Genomic DNA, 7004 nt, shown 5'->3' with positions numbered 1-7004 from the left:
GCCCCCTGTGCCTGCCCCTTCCCTTGTTTCCCTGTGCCCCCTGGGGTCCGTCCTCTTCTTCTGCCCTGGTGCCCACCCCTCACCTCACCTCCTTCAGCCCCCGGGAACCTGCCCCTCCCTTCACCAGTCTGTTCTCTGGTGCCTGCTCATCTTTGCCCCTGACAATGCCCTTGTGCCTGCCCCTCCATCCTCTACTCCTGTCACCTGCCTCTCCTCTCCCCTCCCCTGGACTCACTGACACCTTCCCCCACTCCCCCGCTCCTCTTGCCCTTTCCCCCTCATTGTCTCCTCACAGGCAGACGGGCCCTGACTCCCCTCAGACAACAACCCCCCCGCACAACGACTAACGAGGATGCAGGTTAATTTCCCTTTGATCCCAGTGACCAGCCCCTGCCCCCAGCCCTGATCTGTGACTCTCTCCCCAGTGGACGTGACGCTGGATCCAGACACAGCTCATCCCGAACTTGTCCTGTCTGGGGATCGGAAACGTGTGAGACATGGAGACAAACGACAGAATCTGCCCCACGATCCTGAGAGATTTGATCCTTGTGTCTGTGTCCTGGGCACTGAAGGGTTCACGGGCGGGAGGTGTTACTGGGAGGTGGGAGACAAGACTGCCTGGGACCTGGAGGTTTGTGGGGAATCTGTGAGCAGGAAGGGGCATGTCACATACACATCTGAGGATGGACACTGGGCCATGGTGCTGCGGGATGGGGAATACGAGGCCCTCACCTCCCCCCTGGACTCCCCTCCCCGTGAGTGTCAGGCCCAGCCGGGTGGGGATTTTCCTGGACTATGAGGCGGGCAAAGTCTCATTTTACAATGTGACTGACAGGTCCCATCTCTTCACTTTCACTGACACCTTCTCCGGGATGCTCCACCCTTATTTCTGTCCTGGTCTCAATGCTGGGGGTACAAACGCGGCTCCCCTGGTAATCTGCCCTGTCCCAGCTAAGGCCGGAGGGAATCCCGATCCATGACAGTGACCCCACAGCACAGACTGTCCCGTCCCAGCGCTGCTGCTCTTCCCACCCCCCCCACCCCAGTGGGGGAGGCCAGTTACTGCAGTAACTGGACTTTTTGTGCTGACTGGACACTGCCAGTTTCCCTTTCTAGTGGAGGTTCCAGTCAAAAACTTGACACCTGGCAACCCACAGCCCTCACCTTTCCCCATCCCCTGCTCCAGGAGTAGCAGATGGGGGTGGATGCGGTCATTCACTCCTGTCAGAATTTTCTACCCCTGTGAAATCTCAATGTAAAATATGAAAGAAAAAAGAGTATTCTAATTTAAAAAAATATTATTGTAACAAGGTGTAAATACAATAATATTTTAATTTACATTTCAACAGTATTTCAAAATCAAGCATCTAAACATATTTTTAGAACTGGAATTATTTACATGTATTTTTTTAATCTTCCCTCAAATCTATATTGAAGTTTAACTTCTGTAAATAACATCATTTGTGTTTCAACTGTGGAGTTTTGTAGTGACTCGGTGTGGCTCCCCTCCTGCCCAGCAGAGGGAGTGCCCTTACAGACACCCAAGTGGGCGGAGCCTCTGCCACCTGTTCCCGCCCCCCGGAAGTCAAGGGGCAGGACAGGAAGTATAAAAGCCGGCCGCCAGAGCTCAGTGCGGCCCCAGCCACCACAGGGAGCAAACGTGCAGTGGGAAGCTCGCGGCCGGGAGACCTCCGAGGCCCTAACTGGCCAGAGCTGCCCCGAGCCCACTACGAGGAGGAACCACAGGAGCCCGTCCGCTCCCGTCATTGGGAGGACCCATTGGAACTCCCCCACACCAACCCCGAAGGCGAGACACCACCAGGGCCCTTTCGCCCCTGCTGTTACCTGGAGGAGCCGCCTGAGTCTACACCGGACTTCCCCAAGGAGCTGCCGGACCTGCCACCAAGCCCCGGCCGGGAGGAACCCATGCTGATGGACTGGACTGGGCCCGGTGCCACGGACGAGGTAGGCCCTGAGGGGGAACCTGGAAGTAGCCCGGGGGTAGCCGACCCCGGTCAGGCTGCAGACACGGACGAGCCGATGTCAGTGTGTTTCGGTCAGGACACCCCACTGACTCGCAGCGGCAGCAGCCGCTGCTAGGGCCCCGGGCTGGGACGCAGTGGAGTGGGTGGGCCTGCGTCCCCCCCCTGCCACCCCGCTCATGGGTGGCAGGCTTCCCCCTCACCCAATGCTTAGGTATAGGGCCTGAGCCCCCTACCTATTGTATTGTTGCTCAGCCCTGCACCAGAGGTCCTGAGCCCACTAACTGTTGTGCTATTGCTCAGCCCCTGCACCAGAGGGCCTGAGCTCCTTAACTGTGATATTGTTGCTCAGCCCCTGCACCAAAGGGCCTGAGCTCCCCAAACTGTTATATTGTTGCTCACCCCCTGCACCAAAGGGCCTGAGCCCTGAACAAACTGTTGTATTGTTGCTCAGCCCCTGCACCAAAGGGCCTGAGCCCTGAACTAACTGTTTGCTTGTTCCACAGGTAGTGAGTCGGTGTGGCTCCCCTCCTGCCCAGGAGGGTCAAGCCCCGGCACGAACCTTCTACAAGTTTCAAGAAATCCAAAATATTTATTTTAACAACAAACTATTAAATTGTCAGACTGGGTTGTTCAGCTACAATGTACGTGTGTCATAAACATCACAACTACACACGTGCAGCTTCTCTCTCTCTCTCTATTGTCTTGAATGGTTCTCTCAGGAAGACAGGGCACATACACCCACCTCCTACACCACACCTTTGAAAATTAATAGGTGAAAAATTGATAGAATTAATTAAGCCATTTATTTAAGTCCTCATAAAAAATATATATAATATTCTTTGAACTTTTGTCAGCATTAATTCATGTGATTTTTTTACTTTCTAACTACATATAATTGGCAATCAAGATTGACCCTTCCTTTCTTCTCACATCAATTAACAAAACAGGGTCCCCAATCTCAAATGCTATCTTCCTATAGATAAAACTGGAGATTGTAGAAAATATTTTAGTTTATTTTTCTTTAGAAATATTATTTGCAGGCAATGTACTGTCAGTGTCCACTGCTGATTTCAATGTACTGCCGGGCTCTTCATGTTCTTGTTATAAGGACATAACAAATGTAGTTTTCTAAAGAAATAGAGAAGGGATAGTATTCCTTTCCTGAATCATCACAAATTAACTTAATTGTATTAAAAACACTGACACTTAGTGACACATAACATGAAATTTGGTGAAGCTTTCTTGGGAAACCTTTCTTCTCAGCCATAAATCAGTCAAAAGGGTGATTGTTGTTGTTATGTGAGGTTTAGAATAGAAAGAAAAGAAAGTTGCTTCAGGAAATTCATCACAATTCCTGTGGGGTCTGTCCACCACCTTCTGGAATGCTCTGAAAAACAGTGACCGACTGGTCTAATTCCTTGAAATTAGCGACTGAACCTAATTTCTTGAAGAGCTAGCTGAGCAGAGTACGAGGGGAGGCACAGCACATGGCATTGCTAGGATTATTTGTTTTAAACATGATGCATTATGAATATTTTCAATGTAATAATTCAGTTTTGAAGATTTATTCACAATATGCCATTCATGGCAGTGTGCCCTAAACTTACCTTGATTATTTGAAAATAAATACCCTAAACGAAGTGGGTATTCATCCACGAAAGCTTATGCTCCAATACATCTGTTAGGCCTGGTCTACATTGGGGGGGAGGGAGGGGAATGTCAATGTAAGATACACAACTTCAGCTACGGGAATACCATAGCTGAAGTAGACGTATCTTATTTCGACTTACCTCCCATCCTCACGGCGTGGGATCGACGGCCGCGGCTCCCCCGTCGACTCCGCTACCGCCACTCGCTCTGGTGGAGTTCCAGAGTCGACGGGGAGTGCGTTTGGGGATCGATATATCGCGTCTAGATGAGACGCGATATATCGATCCCCGATAAATCGATCGCTACCCGCCGATACGGAGGGTAATCTGGACGTACCCTAAGTCTATAAGGTGCCACAGGACTCTTTGTTACTTTTTACAGATCCAGACTAACACGGCTATCCCTCTGCTACTAAACTTATCTTGTGATGGATTCACTTCTGTTTTTATCCAGTATGCTGGTGTCTAAGTGTCATGGGCTGCTGAAGCTGTGTGTTTTTCCTATTTTTAACACAGGGAAATTTTAATCTAAAAATAGATAAATTTGTCCCTAAAATTTCCTTCAGAAATATGTGCACTCCTTCCCTTATTTCTCACTGAATTATGTGTAACTGCTGTTTTTTCTTATTATGATGTTCCCCCGGTGTTATCTGGACCAGTGATCTGCTAGGTCACTCCAAGCCTTGACTCTGGGAGCCAGCCTTACCCGGCTCTGCTGTGAGAACCCCCACTCCTGGGCTGTTCACGCACAGCCTCTGGCATGTAAGCTGCTTGGATTGTGCAACCGAATGACACTAGCCAATATCTCCGGTCCCAGACACAACTCTAGGAACCTCCATTTTGCAGTGTCTAGTTATGCCCGCTGGATACTGGAAGCTTATATAAGTTCATCAAGTTAACAAAGAAATTGATATGCACAAGGCTTGTTATCCCTAGGGGAGTCTGACACACTTCAAACTAAACAAACTGCTTCAGGTAGAATAAACAAATTTATTAACTATAAGGATAAATTTTAAGTGATTATAAGTCAAAGCACAACAAGTCAGATTTGGTCAAATGAAATAAAAGCAAAACACATTCTAAGCTGATCTTAACACTTTCAGTGCCCCTACAAACTTAAATGCTTCTCAACACAGGATGGCTGGTTGCCCTTCAGCCAGGCTCTCCCCTTTGATCAGTGCTTCAGTCGCTTGGTGGTGATGTGCTATGCTCTTCCACCTCCATATACAGACATGTCTCTCCCTTTTATCATGTTCTTTCTTCCTTCTTGTCTTTGCCCCCCCCCCCCCTTCAGGGTCAGGTGAGCATTACCTCAGCATAGTCCCTGACTGACCAAGGGAAGGGTGGTGACTCACTCATGAGTCCAACAGACCATTTGTTCCTGTGAGGCTGGGCTGGGCTTGTCCCATACATGCCCTGATGAGGTGTGAACTGCCCCTCTGTTCCCAGAGAGTTTTGCCTGGGCTTATTTTAAGCCATGAGGACACATTTTCAACCTTGTATCTATATACATGAAATGACAATTTATAACATTACTATAACAACAATATTCAGTGCATCATGAGCCTTCCAAAGATACCCGACATGACAAACTTTGCATTGTGACTTTTTATGGTGCATCACAACATAGCAGCAGTTACGAGGAGCCCCTTTCCTGCTCACTGAATCAGACTTTTATACAGCTGCTTGGAGGGTGGAGTTTCTAGCAGGGCTAGTGAACAAAATTGCCAAATCACAATCCCGCTCCCACGTGGTACCTCAATTTCCCACTCTCTAAAGTGGGGATAATCCTGACCCACATTCAGAAAGGGGTTGTTCTTCTCTCTTTCTTCCCAAGTCCCTGCCCTCCTTGCCCAACCCCAGCCTCTGTCCTGTTCCCCAAACTTCCATGCCCATGTTAGTGCCTGTCTAACCCACCCCACAACCTGCAAGGCCTCCTACACAGTCTCCCGTCAGTAAAGAGAAGCTGCTTTCAGATCTGGAGCTGCATTTGCATCTCCTGAGTGCTGTCCTGCACCATGTTCACCACTTGCAGGTAGGTCATCAACCTCCATCTCTGTCCCAGATGCAGGATGGCCTCTGGTTCCTGCTCCCTCAGGCACCTGGAGATGCTGAAATAGGGGTGGGGTTGGCGGAGCCAGGATAAACACCCCATGAGGTTAAGAAATGGCAATGAGAGCCTTTTCCCTCCCTGAGAGATTACGTTGTCCCTCTGTGGGGAATCCCTTCCTTGCAGATGTTGTGCTTTCACTCCTGGACACTGCCAGGAGGCCCAGCTGCCATCCCTAGCAGCTTGGTTGTTCCATCCCCTACTGTGAACCTAAACTGCCTTTAAAGGGAGAGCCAAGCCCCTCCCAGGCCTGCTCCCATTTAGGGTCTCTCTCCTGGCTGAGCACAGGCTGTCCTTATATCACCTAACAGGCCTGGATCCTAGGGGATAGGTTAAGTTGAGCTGAAACCCCTTTAATGGCCATCTCACCCTGGGCCAGCCTGAAACTGGAACCTGTGGGCTAACAGTAACTGTTTGCTATAAAAGGTGCTGAAGACACAATGGAAGAGGAAATCCTTTGGACTGGATTTAAATTATTCCAAAGGAAAGTGAATGAGAGAAAATGTCCAGCATTATCCTCCTAACAAAAGAAAAAGTTTAAGGTCAGAAAGGACCATTATGTCCATTTTCTGTATAACACAGGCCCAAGAACGTCACCGAGTGCTTCCTCCAGAAAACCTATGACATGTGACTGAGCCAGAGCACGTCTTCTGGAAAGACATCTACATGCATTAGAGCCAGCTGTTAAGAAAAAAAATCTCTCTTCTGCAGTGACACGAAGTTAAAGAACATGGAGAAGAAGAAAACCTCTACTCGGGTTGTTACTGGAGCTGAACCAGAGAGGCCAGGATAAACATGGCTTTGGCCCAGGACTGACTATCAGCAGCTTTGCTGTTTTCTATTCCTGGCTTTTTAACCATGAGCGAATCTCGTTGCTTCTGTGTGCCTCAGTTTCCACAACTATACAATAAAGCTAATCAAGGTTATGTTTTTTCTCTCTCCTATTTTGCAAGGCGGGAAACTTAGATACATTTGGGGCCTGTCTATGCTACTGGTGTAGAGTGTCTTTGTAAGCTGATGACCCCCCCTGTTGTTCAGAACCTACTGTGACAAAGTTCCTCTTCTATCTTGGTGGGTCCTGCACTTATTGGTGGATTTTCTTGCCTCAGAGATTCACCATGTGGGTTGGACAGCAGCCCAGAGACCTTCCCATCTGGAAGAACCCACAGTCCAGGTCAATTGGGAGGTTTGGGGGGAACCCGGGCCCGCCCTCTACTCCGGGTTCCAGCCCAGGGCCCTGTGGACTGCAGCTGTCTATAG

The 7004-nt window shown here is 49.2% G+C and overlaps 1 pseudogene; it reads left to right on the top strand.

The window, feature by feature from the left end:
- Positions 1–421: 421 nt before the first annotated feature.
- LOC113405288 lies at positions 422–1965 on the top strand (annotated as a pseudogene).
- Positions 1966–7004: the final 5039 nt, after the last annotated feature.

Source organism: Terrapene carolina, unplaced genomic scaffold, assembly GCF_002925995.2.
Source record: "Terrapene carolina triunguis isolate 2854851 unplaced genomic scaffold, T_m_triunguis-2.0 Scaffold35015, whole genome shotgun sequence".
Lineage (NCBI taxonomy): Eukaryota > Metazoa > Chordata > Testudines > Emydidae > Terrapene > Terrapene triunguis.
Note: the sequence above shows the minus strand (reverse complement) of the source record. Positions and strands in the feature narration are given on the sequence as shown.